The 13,850-nt window shown below is 36.4% G+C and overlaps 1 pseudogene; it reads right to left on the bottom strand.

The window, feature by feature from the left end:
• Positions 1-750: 750 nt before the first annotated feature.
• On the bottom strand, positions 751-2,273 carry LOC133246318 (nucleosome assembly protein 1-like 1; annotated as a pseudogene).
• Between the last annotated feature and the right edge of the window lie 11,577 nt (positions 2,274-13,850).

The following is a 13,850-nucleotide window of genomic DNA, read 5'->3' as shown; positions in this document are numbered from 1 at the left end:
TTTCATGTTTATTGTTCTCTGTTTTTAATCCCACTGATACCTTTTCTGTTTGAGTTTTTCCTTATTACTCCATGGAATAAAAATTGTGTTATAGGTTTTATTTAAAATCACATAAAGTAATATAAACAAATGATTATATCTATTACAAAAAACCCACTTTATTTACAAAGTTACATATTTATGTTTATTTTTTATTTTTTTTTATTTTTTTGAGAACTAAAATTATATGACATTTTTATTTTAGGATGCAAAAACAAAAATGAGCAAACAAACAACAAAAAACTTGAAATAGGCTTGTCAAATGATGTAAATTCATCCTTTCCATGGAAGCAGAAGGTAGATCCTACCACAAAGAAAAGATGCTTAATTAATGGAGGTTAAATTTTAAAAGTACAATTAAAATAAAAATAATGAGGCATAACTTCCAAAAATACTAGGTTTTATTCACCTCCCTAAGATAACCAATAACCATACTATTAGTTAATAAGCTTTTCTTATAGTAAATGGTGTCACCTGACATACAAAAACCTGTTAATCTAAATTATCAGGTGTAGGCTTACTGGAAATTCTTAACCATATACTTGTCTTGACAAGTTTTGCTTTTTGAACGATGAATTGTCTTAATGCAAGTCATTGGATTTCTGTAACAAAGTAATGAAAGGCACAGCTCTTGCAAGCAAACTTAAACCCATTCAACCAGCTGAAAAAATACTTTGGTTCTTCAGGAAAAAACTTAGCAAGACAAAAAAATCTGGTTCATTTCACAGTTCTGTTCATTTTCATAGCTTTAATCTAACAGTTACATGATAAAAATACTCCAAGAAGAACCAAACTATATAGCAACGAACGAACATGCGTGAGAGATTCTGTGCACTCGATGCAGCTGGCAGAAAAACTAGTTAAAATGCTAATTAGAACAAATTTGGTCTTTAAAATATCAGTTCCTTTCCTTTAAAAAAAACTTCTGAGTCTACCAAGAAAATACAAAAACATAAGGCTGTAAGTAAATAATAGCTGTGTTTAGGCTATTACAGTGCAGGTTATCTATCCTCAGGCCTCATACATCCTGCTTCACTGCTGCTTGCACTCTGCTGGGTTTTGATCCTTCTTTGGGTCATAGTCTGGATCATTTTCCTCATCTCCTTCTTCTTCCCCTTCCTCATCCGCTTCTTCACCTTCTTCATCATAATCATCGTCATCATCTTCAATAGCTTCTCCAGTAAAGTATAACACTGATCTTGGGATTATACACTCACGTAAAAAGTGACCAATTTCAAAGTCTGCAGCGAGGATAGCTTCAGAATCATCATCCAGATATCCACTCTCAGGAACTTCAGGAGGGGCAAAAAAATTAAAGAAAGAGTCATTAGAAACTGTTTTGGTCACAGTACGAACTGTCCCACGACCCTTGTGTTTCTGCTTCTTCTTAATCATTTTCAAAGTGACATTCTTCCCTTTTTTCCAATCTATCTGGCACCCTGTACAACCCATAATTTCTGGTCCATCAAGAGAAAAGGGATCAGAATCATCTGGTTCTGACCTCATCCTATATGTCTTTGTCAACACTTCATTTGTGAAATATTCATTGGATTCAAAGTGAAATTCTAAGACAAAACTCATAGGCTGACCAGCATCTGAGAACTTCACTTTAATATCTTTCAAGTGCTTCAGAATAGGCTCATCATGTTCCTGAACCATATCACTGAGCAAGTCAATGTTCTTAAAAACAGTCAACCAAAACTTAGGAATTCCCTTGGGATCTTCTTTTTCTTCATCCTTTTTCTCATCTTCAATCTTGGCCTTTTCTTTTAGCTCCTCCGAGATTTCATCTTCCTCATCTGGTTTCCATTCACACTCTTCTTCTGTAGGTTCATAAATGGCATTAATGATCTCAAATCACTTATCAAACAGAGGCTGATAAAGAACAGCATACTTTCTTTCAAGATCATGAACTTCCTCATAGAATTTGGCTTCTATCTGTGCACATTTAACTTGAAGGTTTTTGAGAGCATTCACTTGTTTTTTAACTACCCTAGGCAAGCTTTCAATGTATCCTGTTAGTGTTTCTATCAGACCATCAAGTCTTTCTTGAAGGGCTGCAAGAATCTGAGGATTTTGCATCATCCAAACAGTCAGCTGACGCGCTTTGATTTTTGTTTCTTCACCAGTTTCTTCTTCTTCTACTTCTTCAACATCATCCAAATCTTGATCAAGTTCAGACTGTTCTTTGTTGTCGATGTCTGCCATGTTGTACTAAAGCCAAATATCTTCAAAAATGACAAATTTCGTTTTCCAGCTCGGCTCTCCGGTGGCAAGCACAGGGAGCCCAGTGGCCCGAGCTGCGCAGGCAGTGACTCAGGGCGGCGGCGGGAGAAGCAGGCGGCGGGAGGAGCAGGAGGCGGCGCCGCGAGCAGATGGAGCTAAAAAAAAAAGCTGTGTTTAGTTTTTAAATTAATTTGCAACTTATTGTGTGGTTGTGAATTAGGGATTTTCTTTTTTTTTTTTTTAATTTAAAACCAATTTTAAACAATTTATTGTTCAAATAACTCCTTTCCCTGTCATTTGAACTATTCCCATTATTATATTCTAAATTTAGATGGATATAAAAGACTATGACAATGCATGTTATTACACATAGCTTGAGTTCATTCATCTCAAGTTTTATATAAGAAGTACAACATGTGAATATGACATTGTTTATCCATTTCCATTAAGTTGTTTATATGTTTTTACTTTTACAAAGTGTTATACATTCTTGTACCTATTTCTTTTTGAATAATTATATGAAAAAATTTTCTATCATGTTTAGTTAGAAATATTCAATTTTAGGTGTTAGAGTAGATGCATTTTTATCCTACATGGATATTGCTAGAGGGTTCGCTCTTAAGCAGTAGTTGTTGCAGCCAAGTAATGAATAACTTCACTTCACTTCACTTCAGTTGCTCAGTTGTATCTGACTCTTGTGACCCATGGACAGCAGTACCTCAGGCTTCCCTACCATCACTAACTTCCAGAGCTTACTGAAACTCGTCCATTGAGTCGGTGATGCCATCCAATCATCTCATCCTCTGTCATCCCCTTCTCCTCCCACCTTCAATCATTCCCAGCATCCGAGTCTTTTCAAATGAGTCAGTTCTTCGCATCAGGTGGTCAAAGTATTGGAGTTTCAGCTTCAACATCAGTCCTTCCAATGAATATTCAGGACTGATTTCCTTTAGGATGGACTGGTTGGATCTCCTTGCTGTCCAAGGGACTCTCAGGAGTCTTCTCCAACACCACAGTTCAAAAGCATCAATCCTTCGGGGCTCAGCTTTCTTTATAGTCCAACTCTTACATTCATACATGACCATTGGAAAAACCAAAGTTTTGACCAGATGGACCTTTGTTGGCAAAGTAATGTCTCTGCTTTTTAATATGCTGTCTAGGTTGGTCATAGCTTTTCTTCCAAGGAGCAAGTGTCTTTTAATTTCATGGCTGCAGTCACCATCTGTGGTGATTTTGGAGCCCTCCAAAATACAGTCTGTCACTGTGATTTCTAAATCCTTTGTAATATTTGATGGTTTCAAAGATTTCACTTTTGTCAAACCTAAGTGTGTGAAGCATTCCACCAGTGTTGCTTCAATGTGCTTGTGTTTAATTGTGCATGATATTACATGTTTGCTGACCTTTTGATGTTGCTCCACTAATAAATACCTGTTCTTATTTTTTGCATGTTTTTCAACTTTATTGATACCATTGGCATTAAATAAAATGCACATATTTTACGTGTGTGATCTAATAAGTTTTGGAATATGCACACACTCATGAAAACATCATTGCCCAAGTCAAGATAATGAATGTATTCATCACCTCATATGCATGTATGAATCCATCACCCACATGCTTACTGTATGGTTCAATTTGTATCAGATTCTGGGAAATTCAAATGAATCTACGGTGACAAAAAGCAGATGCCAGAGGATGCCTGGGAATGGCAAAGGTTGGGTGAATGCAGAGAAGTGGAAATTAAAAAGAGGCACAAGGGGTTGTCTTTGTTCAGAACGTCTTTGCTCTTCTTGGTTCTTTTCTCTTCCACGTTAATTTTAGAATGTTATTCAAATGTCACAAAACTATGTTTATGGAATTTTGACTGAAATTGCATTGAATTCATATATGAGTTTGTAGAGACTAATATCTGTGTAATATTGATTTCCTCTATCCCTGAATGTTCTTTTCTTTCATTAATGATTTATAATATTCTCCATTAGGTCTTCTATACACTTAAGAACTTTTTCCCTTGTGGATCTTTAGTATTTGTTGCTGTTGCAAATAAGGTTTTTTCCCCCTTTTTCCAACATATAAAAATGCTACTGATATGTAATATGGCTGTTGAAAAAAGGAATCTTAAATCTTAATCATTTTAATTTTAATTTTTAATTTTAATAGATTTATACATTCTTAACCTTTTTATGTAGACAATCATGCTGTCTGCCAATAAGTACAATTTTGTGTCTTCCTTTACAATCTCATAATTCTTGTCTGTTTCTTGTCTTATCACATGACTGGTACTTGTGATGGTGTTGAATAGTAAGGTTTCCTCAATTTGGAGATTGACTTTACCAGTTCACCAGGGTTATAAATAATACTGTATCAGAACTCAGTTTGTGTTCACTTTAGTTTTCCGTCAGACCATAAAGCTAGCCCTCAAAGGAGATAAGTAACCCAATTAAATGGATGCAGATTCCAAGAGCTCCTTTATTACTTATAAATCCATGTCTAAATTGGTGGTTAATTTCAGCTGTGAGGAGTGAGGAAACCCATCTGTCAAAGGAACTCAGAATCACCAGTTTAATGTTTTTATTATACAAATAGGATGGGAGAGGGGTCACATTAGGTCCAATGTCTAAATCCTACCATATAAGAAATGGATTCTTCCAAGAAGTTTTTTACATTTTTCAACATTTTATTTTTTACTAAATATTCTCAGGCCTAAAGTGCATTTGGTCAAGAAAAACTATTTTAGGTTAGAAGTTTTATTTTAGTCATAGTTTGCAAATTAAAAGAATAGTGTTTATATTGATGAAAGTTTTACTTATACTGAAATGCATATATAATTTTAAAGATTTATTAGTGGTATAAATTATATTAACAGATTTCTTAATGTAGAAATTGCCTTGCATTCCTTGCATAAACTCTATTTGGTTCTAACGTATTATTTTTCTTCATACCACTGAATTTGATTTGCTAATTTTTTTGGCTGTGCATGGCATGTGGGATCCTAGTTCCCTGACCAGGGATTGAACCCGTGCCCCCTGGAAGCATGGCGTCTCAACCACTGGACCACCAGGGAAGTCCTAATAATATTTTAATATGATTGTGACAGCCTATGAATTTTAGAAGATAACTTACCCATCTCTTTTAACTGTTCTTTCTTTTTTAAATGTTTCTGCACATTGCTGTATTTATCACGTAAAAAATATAGCTGGATTTCATTGTAGCTATTATTTTAAGTTTATCTACTTTTCTCACACTTAAAATGGTCAATCTTTTATTTGTTATTTTTACCAGTATCTGAAATTATTTTTGCCATACTAATTAATATACACTATTTATTGTGCTTTTTCTTTGCTTCTTTTTACTTATCTTCTTATAAATTGACAAAATTTTCTTTATTCTTTTTTTGTTACTAACTTAAAGGTTATATATTTTTTCTTTTTAAGATTGACTTAAATTTTTAAAAAAAGATTTACATCAATTTAAAATTTTAAAACAAAGTCCAAGATTGTTCAATATCTTTATTTTCTTTTCAGAGAAATTAGCCCATATTAATTTTCCTCCAAACTGCACCATTTCTATTATTAATATCTGATGTTTTACTTTTTTTTAAACTGAGATTTATTAACTTTGCCAATACTTCTTAAGATTTATCATCTGTTTATTGGTTTCTTTGTATATCTTTTTGTTGTTACTTTGCTCTCAGCTCTATTCCTTAGTTTATACAGTAAATAATACCTTCATTTTTTGTTGTTCAATCAACAAGTTGTGTCTGACACTTCACAAAGCCATGGACTGCAGCATGCCAGGCTTCCCTGTCCTTCACCATCTCCCAGAGTTTGCCCAAGTTCATGACCATTGAGTTGGTGTTGCCATCTAAACATCTAATCCTCTGTCACCCTCTTCTCCTTCTGCCATCAATCTTTCCAGCATCAGAGTCTTTTCCAGTGAGTTGGCTCTTCACATCAGGTGGCCAAATTTTGGAACTTCAGCATCAGTCCTTTCCTTTAAGATTGACTGTTTTGATCTCATTGCAGTCCAAAGGAATTCTCAAGTCTTGCCTAGCACCACAGCTTGAAAGTATCAATTCTTTGGCACTCTGCCTTTTTTTGTTATACAACTTTCACATAATTACTGGAAAGACTATCGCCTTAACTATACGGACTTTTGTCGGTGAAGTGATGTCTTTGGTTCTCACGGTCTTCATTTTTATATGCCTATTTCACTCTTTATTTCACCCTCAATATGAGTGATATAATTGCTTGGTATGAAGATACTGTGATTTCTTATGCTATTGCTGATTACTTGGAGAATTCTCTTACTTTGTATTCCTTATTATATAATCTTTTTTCTTCTAATTACTGAACACCTTTCTCTGACTTTCTACAATTTTATTATAGTGTTTCTAAATGGGGTTTAGCTTGTTTGAGAACTAATGGATTTCTTCACTTTTTGAAAATCATCACTTTCAATATCAACCATCTCCTATTCTAATTATTCTTTCTTTTTGGAATGTTTATTTGATATTTATTGGTCCTTCTCTATATCCTCCATATCATTTAGCATCTTTCACAGTTCTTGATTTACTCCTTTGCTACATATATTTGAATTACTCAGCTCTATTTTCACACTCACTAACTCTATTTTAAGCTGTATCTTTACTGTTTAACTCCTCTATTATTTGTGCTTTTCACCAAAGAGTATTTATTTTTAATTTTTAGAATTTATAAAATATCTCTTTTGTTACTGTTTTCTCAAATGAAATCATTTTGGTTTTTCATATCCCCAAAACATAGAATATATGAGTATAGGAAACATTTACATTTCCTCCTCCCCAAACCCAAATATAACATTTAAACAAAATGATGTGTTGGAAAATTCTCAAGTTATATTCTAAATATACTAGGTAGAATGTCAGAATACATGGTAGAATGGTAGAATACATGGTATTATTTTTGGAAAGTGCACCAAATGTCAACAAAGGGCATCTACAGTATTTTATTGCATATGAATTGTCTGTTTATTAACAATCATTATTTTTTTGGTTATCCAGAAGTGATGTTTTAACCACTTTACATCCTAATATAATTACTTATATAGGATTTTATTGTGTTTTAGCTATATTTTAGGAAATTTATTGTATTTTAACAAAAGTTAAAGCATACTGACTCCAATATGTGCACAGAGGTGATCAAAACAAGTGGGATTAAGAAATAGCTATATGTAAAAAGTACAGAGCTCCCTTTTCTGTTTTTGAGAGCAGTTACAGTAGCTCAGGATTGCCGAGAGAAATATCAATAACCTCAGATATGCAGATGACACCACCTTTATGGCAGAAAGTGAAGAAAAACTAAAGACCCTCTTGATGAAAGTGAAAGAGGAGAGTGAAAAAGTTGGCTTAAAGCTCAACATTCAAAAACCAAAGATCATGGCATCCGGTCCCATCACTTCATGGCAAATAGATGGGGAAACAGTGCCTGACTATTTTTTGGGTCCAAAATCACTGCAGATGGTGATTGCAGCCATGAATTTCAAAGACGCGTACTCCTTGGAAGGAAAGTTATGACGAACCTAGACAGCATATTAAAAAACAGAGACATTACTTTGTTAACAAAGGTCCGTCTAGTCAAGGCTATGGTTTTTCCAGCAGTCGTGTATGGATGTGAGAGTTGGACTATAAAGAAGGCTGAGCACCAAAGAATTGATGCTTTTGAACTGTGGTATTGGAGAAGACTCTTGAGAGTCCCTTGAACTGCAAGGAGATCCAACCAGTCCATCCTAAAGGAGATCAGTCCTGAATATTCACTGGAAGGACTAATGTTGAAACTGAAACTCCAATACTTTGGCCACCTGATGCAAAGAACTGACTCATTTGAAAAAACCCTGATGCTGGGAAAGATTGAGGGCAGGAGGAAAAGGGGATGACAGAGGATGAGAGGGTTGGATGGCATCACTGACTCAATGGACATGGGTTTGGGTAGACTCTGAGAGTTGGTGATGGACAGGGAGGCCTGGCGTGCTGTGGTTCATGGGGTCGCAAAGAGTCAGACACGACTGAGCGACTGAACTGAACTGAACAATAGCTCAGGAGATAAAGCGTCCTCCTGCAATGCAGGAGACCCCAGTTCAATTCCTGGGTTGGGAAGATTCCCTGGAGAAGGGAAAGGCTACCCTTTCCAGGATTCTGCCTTGGAGAATTCCATGGACTGTATAGTCCATGGGGTTGCAAAGAGTTGGACATGACTCAGCAACTTTCACTTTCATAAATTTTCTTAAAAAATTACTTTTTCTATAGCATCTTGGACAAAAGTAGAGAAAGAGAAGGGGAAAAAGGGACATGGAAAAAGAAAAGAGGAAACTTTGGTTAGCCTGACATCTTAATTCAATTTCCATGCCATTTCCTGTAGAATAACAATAATACCAATAATGTGTGCTGTGTGCTTAGTCTCTCAGTCTTGTTCTGACTCTTTGTGACCCCATGGACTGTAGCATGTCAGGCTCTTCTGTCCATGGGGATTCTGCAGGCAAGAATATTGGAGTGGGTTGCCATGCCTTCCTCCAGGGGATATTTGCAACCCAGGAATCAAACCCAGGTCTCCTGCTTTGCAGGCGAATTCTTTAGAACTGAGCCGCCAGGGAAGCCAATACCAATAATACTTAGCTTTTATTGAGCACTTATTGTCTTTCATCAAATCTGTACATACTTTCTCACTATATACGTATGGGATAGGTACTAGTAGTTTATTGATGTTTTAAAAACAAGGCTCAAAATTGTGAAATAATTTCTCCAAGATAATACAAAAAATACAAGTAATAATATACATTTATAATTATTGATATTAAATCAATAAAACTCAGTTGCCTTCTCCTGCACCAAAATATTTTAACATATAGGATTTTTCCTTCTTTCTTTCCATATTAGTCATAAATTATCCCAGATTCCAAAAATTGAATCTTGTCTGCAGAGGGGAGGGCAAACCTTTTCTTGAATATTGATTGATTTAGTTTAGTTGTTTAGAATATAGAATTAAGTGGGTATTATAATATAGCATCTTACATATCATACATGTGGTAATATATGCAGGAGACACTGTCCAGAAAAACACTTCCAGGGTAAAGCCTACTGTTTACCGATGATCTCTTACTCTCTGCCAGGCAGGAAGCAAATGTTCCTTTGGGGGAGTAAAGCTTGACTTGGACAAAAAACCAGTGATCACAGTTAGAAATTTGGACAGAAGAAAGTGTTACTATGGCAAGTGTTTCTACCTAAGATAGCAAGAGATTCAGAAACCCAAGGGGACAGACTGAGGCAGAGCCCATCAAGGAAAAGAGATTTCTAATGGAGGAAGAAGAGCTAAAACATCATGTCTGGAGGGCCATGGGCAGAACTGGTCTGGGATAGCATGTATATCATCTCATGCAATTCTCACAGAAACTCTGGGAATATCACAGGGCAGTATTAGCTTCATTTTGCAAGCAAAGGACCTGTTGCCTCAGGATAGCCCAAAGCACTTCACACTTTGTTTCTTTAGGCCTGAGTCTCCCCTGAGCTTCAGGCTTGGTTCAGACATCTGCAACTGGAAATCCCATGCAGATGGTGAATGTAGTGTATTAATATAAAAATTCAGCATGTCATCTCACTAACTCTGCTTCTTTTCCTGTCATACTGGAATCCTTCCACTTCTTTGATGACACAGTCAGACATCACGTTTTGTGACTTAAGCTTTTAATATATTTTTGGAAGCTCTATTCTTTCAAGTCTTGCTTTCGACTTTGTTGAGGGCTTCATCTTTGTTCACCTGCCTATTTCAGGAGCTTCCTAACTAGTGTTTCTGATTTGAGGATTTGCTCTACATGACTGCCAGAGTTATCCATCTGTAACAGCGAGAACAAGAAGATCTCTTTTAAAACATCTCTAAATGCCAGAACCAACCACACCATGACAGTTCTGAGGCTGACCATAAAAGGCCAAAAAGTGGGCAGTGGCCCAATTCCTGGAAATCCCCACCCCTTCCCCAAAATAGTTGGAATAATTCTCCCATTCATAAGCTTGTGAAATTACCCAGTCCATAAAAACTAACCACCCTATATTTTCGGGCCTCTCACCTTCTGAGATGACCCACACTCTGTCTGTGGAGTGTACTTCTCTCTAAATAAACCCACTTCTTACCTATCAAAAAAAACAAACAAAAACAACAACAAAAACATCCTAGTCAATCTCATAGCTTACATCTCAGCAAAGGCCCTGTTCCTTCAGGCCCTTCCAGGGCCTTTCATATTTGCTATCCGTTTCTTCTGTGATTCCTGTTTTATTAAGGGCATATAGCTTTTGTAGCCAACATGAGTTCTGAGTAAAGGAAAAGGGATTATCCCAAAGACTCAGAGGAATGGTAGATTCCAAAAAAAAATTTTAATGTAGGAAACAGGAAAAATAATTGACAGAAAACAGGCTTATTTGGAAAAGGATGAAATTTAATTCATAGATGGAAAATGTGCTGGCAGAGAAGCGGAAAAACTAAAAATGACATAAAATGAAAATTAAGATTGGAAGCAATATAGAAAAAATGGACAGTACAAAAAAAGAGACAATTTTTGAGGATAAACTGGAGTTCCCTTGGGCTATAGAAAAAAAGGGAGAGGATGATGGACTTGGTTTTTCTGTCTGTTATATTTAACATACAAATGGTAGTAATTCCTTAAGAAACTAGAAAAATGGGAAAATGTAGTTACTAAAAATGTGCATAACAGAAGAAAATTTTCTGAACTAAATAAAGAGCTACATATGTAGATTTAAAGTGTTTTTCTTATAAGGCAAAGCTGATAAAAAGGGACTTGCATTTGGACAAATCTTGGTAAAAATACTTCAATTACAAAGGAAAAAGTAAAGCAATTGACTTTTTTCATGTAGGAATAATAGTTAGGCTGGTCTTAGACTTATTTGTAACTCTGAATGCCAGAACATACGGAAACAATGATAATAGTGTATTGGTGAAAGTTGTGCCCCATATTGTATATAATCTAAACCTTATGAAGAGAAGATAACAAAAGATTAGGTTTAAGAAGTGCAAAGTGCATATAAAAACACAGCAATGAATAGAAGCATTGCTACCTGAGAAGACTGTCAATATGATTGGCAAGCAAATTAATATTAAAAATTCAAGATGTACAAATCATATATGAATAAGGTGACTATAAGAATTAAACTTGTTAAACATATATATGGTATTTATTTCAATAATTTAAAGTATTGATTTTAAATTAACCTACAAATTATTGATAGAGATCAATTAATTTTTGATAAGTGAATATCATGTGATCTGTAACAATACCAGAAAAAATAATATTTTTGTTTCTAAAATCTCAAATTACAGCAACACTGGGAAGTGAATGAATAAAGAAATAAAGGTGGAATACATTTATTCATCTTACTAAGGAGGGAATGAAAATATGCATTAGTTTTTCACTTGGCTGACTGGATAAATATAAGCCCGTATGTATTTTTGAAAAGATAATTACCACTACCATAAAAATACAGAGTTTATACCTAAAAGTCACAATATATAGGGAAAATACAACAAATATAGGAGACTAAAATGTATTTAAAAAGAGAAAAAATTAGCACTGGAGTTCTAGAGCAAGGTTATTTGTTTAAATGCCACAATTAAGAACAACAACAAATTTGGTTCCTCGAGATCAGTCAGTCTCTTAGGGACAGTTCGATTCCATCAAATCCCTCCTATCAGCAGTGTGAGTGTGTCTTCTGCTTTACCTGTAGCTACACCTTTTTTGCCTCTGTCATCACTGCAATCCAGTGGCTTACAGAATACTAGATATATCAATATGAATCACACACTGCCCTGGACCAAGAGACTGATTTCAAGACAAAGCACTCACAATACATGACCACAGGATTCACTCATTGCATCTTATCACTCAGATTTGAACTGTGGTGTTGGAGAAGACTCTTGAGAGTCCCTTGGACTGTAAGGAGATCCAACCAGTCCATCCTAAAGGAGATCAGTCCTGAATATTCATTGGAAGGATTGATGTTGAAGCTGAAACTCCAATACTTTGGCCACCTGATGCAAAGAATTGACTTTATTTGAAAAGACGCTCATGCTGGGAAAGACTAAAGGCAAGAGGAGAAGGGGACAACAGAGAATGAAATGATTGGATGTCATCACTGACTCGATGGACATGAGTTTGAGCAAACTCCAGGAGACATTGATGGACAGGAAAGCCTGGTGTGCTGTAGTTGCAGAATCAGACACGATTGAGTGACTGAACTGAACTGAACTCAACAAAAATAATAGACTATTGGAGTAGCCTGTTAAAGGCTCAGCTAACAGGTTTGCTTGAAAACAAGAGTCTACAGATGGGACACATTCCTCCACATTGCAGTGTATGCAGTAAGCCAGTGGCTGATCTAAGGTGCTATAACCCTGTCAGTTAGAACACAGGAGTCCAGGAACACAGAGGTGGACATACAATTGGCTCTATCCACTTGCAGAATATTACATTGCTAGATTAGCTATCCTAGACCCTCCAGTTGGGGTTGGGTGGACGCTTCCACCAGGACACAAAGTACAAGGCTCCTCTGAACTTGAAATTATGACTATCATTGGGTCACACCGGGCGGAGGGTGGTTGACACTGTTGCCTTGTAGAGCTAGAGTTGCTGCTTCAGTGAATCAGGGATATTCCCTGGGACATGTCTTGCTACTCCTGTGCCTGGTGATCTAATTGCATGAACATTTATGGAAACCAGAGCCTGACGAGGACAAGGTAACCAAAAGCACAGATTTGTCAGTGGTGAAGGTCTGGATCACTGTACCTAACCAGCCATGTAGACCAGTTCAAGTGCAGGCTAAAGGTAAGGGAAATGTAGTCTAGAGGATGGATGCGGGAGATAGTGAAAAGCAACTATGGCCTTGGGACCAGAAGTGGCAGCAGAAACCACAGCCCATAGCTTATGTAGTAGCCCTCTGTCTTCAGTTTTTGAGCGATTAAATTAAACCATCACCGTGAAAGGGACTCCATAGATAAATGAAGAGATGAAGAGATCTGAGTAGTGCAAGGGGATGGATTATACTGGGTACTTTGTGCATTATTTCATTTTCTTGTCCTATCTTGTAACTCTGGCCACCTCTGGACCAGTCAGGCCTGTGCAGGCTCCAACCAGCTTCACCCAGGGATCATTTGACAATGCCATGCCTTGGAATACCTTCAGTGGACATCTTGCTTCCTGCCCTGGGATGTTCAGGGGACCTAGATTAGCACTCATGCTCTGACAGTCCTCAGACAACCAGTAAATTCAGGAGGGCAAAATCTGCAGAGACAAGTTTGACTCATTGGGGAATGAAGCTAGCAGACTGATGTCTTCTACCTTTTATGATCTGGACAGGCAGTTCTGAGAACTATTCCATCCAGCTCAACAAAGGGTCCCTTGGGATCTCACAGGCATGTTCAGTTTGATAGCACATTGGTCTTTTTCCCCCATTGTGTCCATTTTCTTTGCATTCCTGAGATCTCATTACCAAATAAGCTTTATCCAAATCTTTATCCAAGGTCCTGCTTTCAGAGAGACACTGAAATGTG

Source organism: Bos javanicus, chromosome 4, assembly GCF_032452875.1.
Source record: "Bos javanicus breed banteng chromosome 4, ARS-OSU_banteng_1.0, whole genome shotgun sequence".
Classification (NCBI taxonomy): Eukaryota; Metazoa; Chordata; class Mammalia; order Artiodactyla; family Bovidae; genus Bos; species Bos javanicus.
This window is presented reverse-complemented; position numbering and strand designations above follow the sequence as displayed.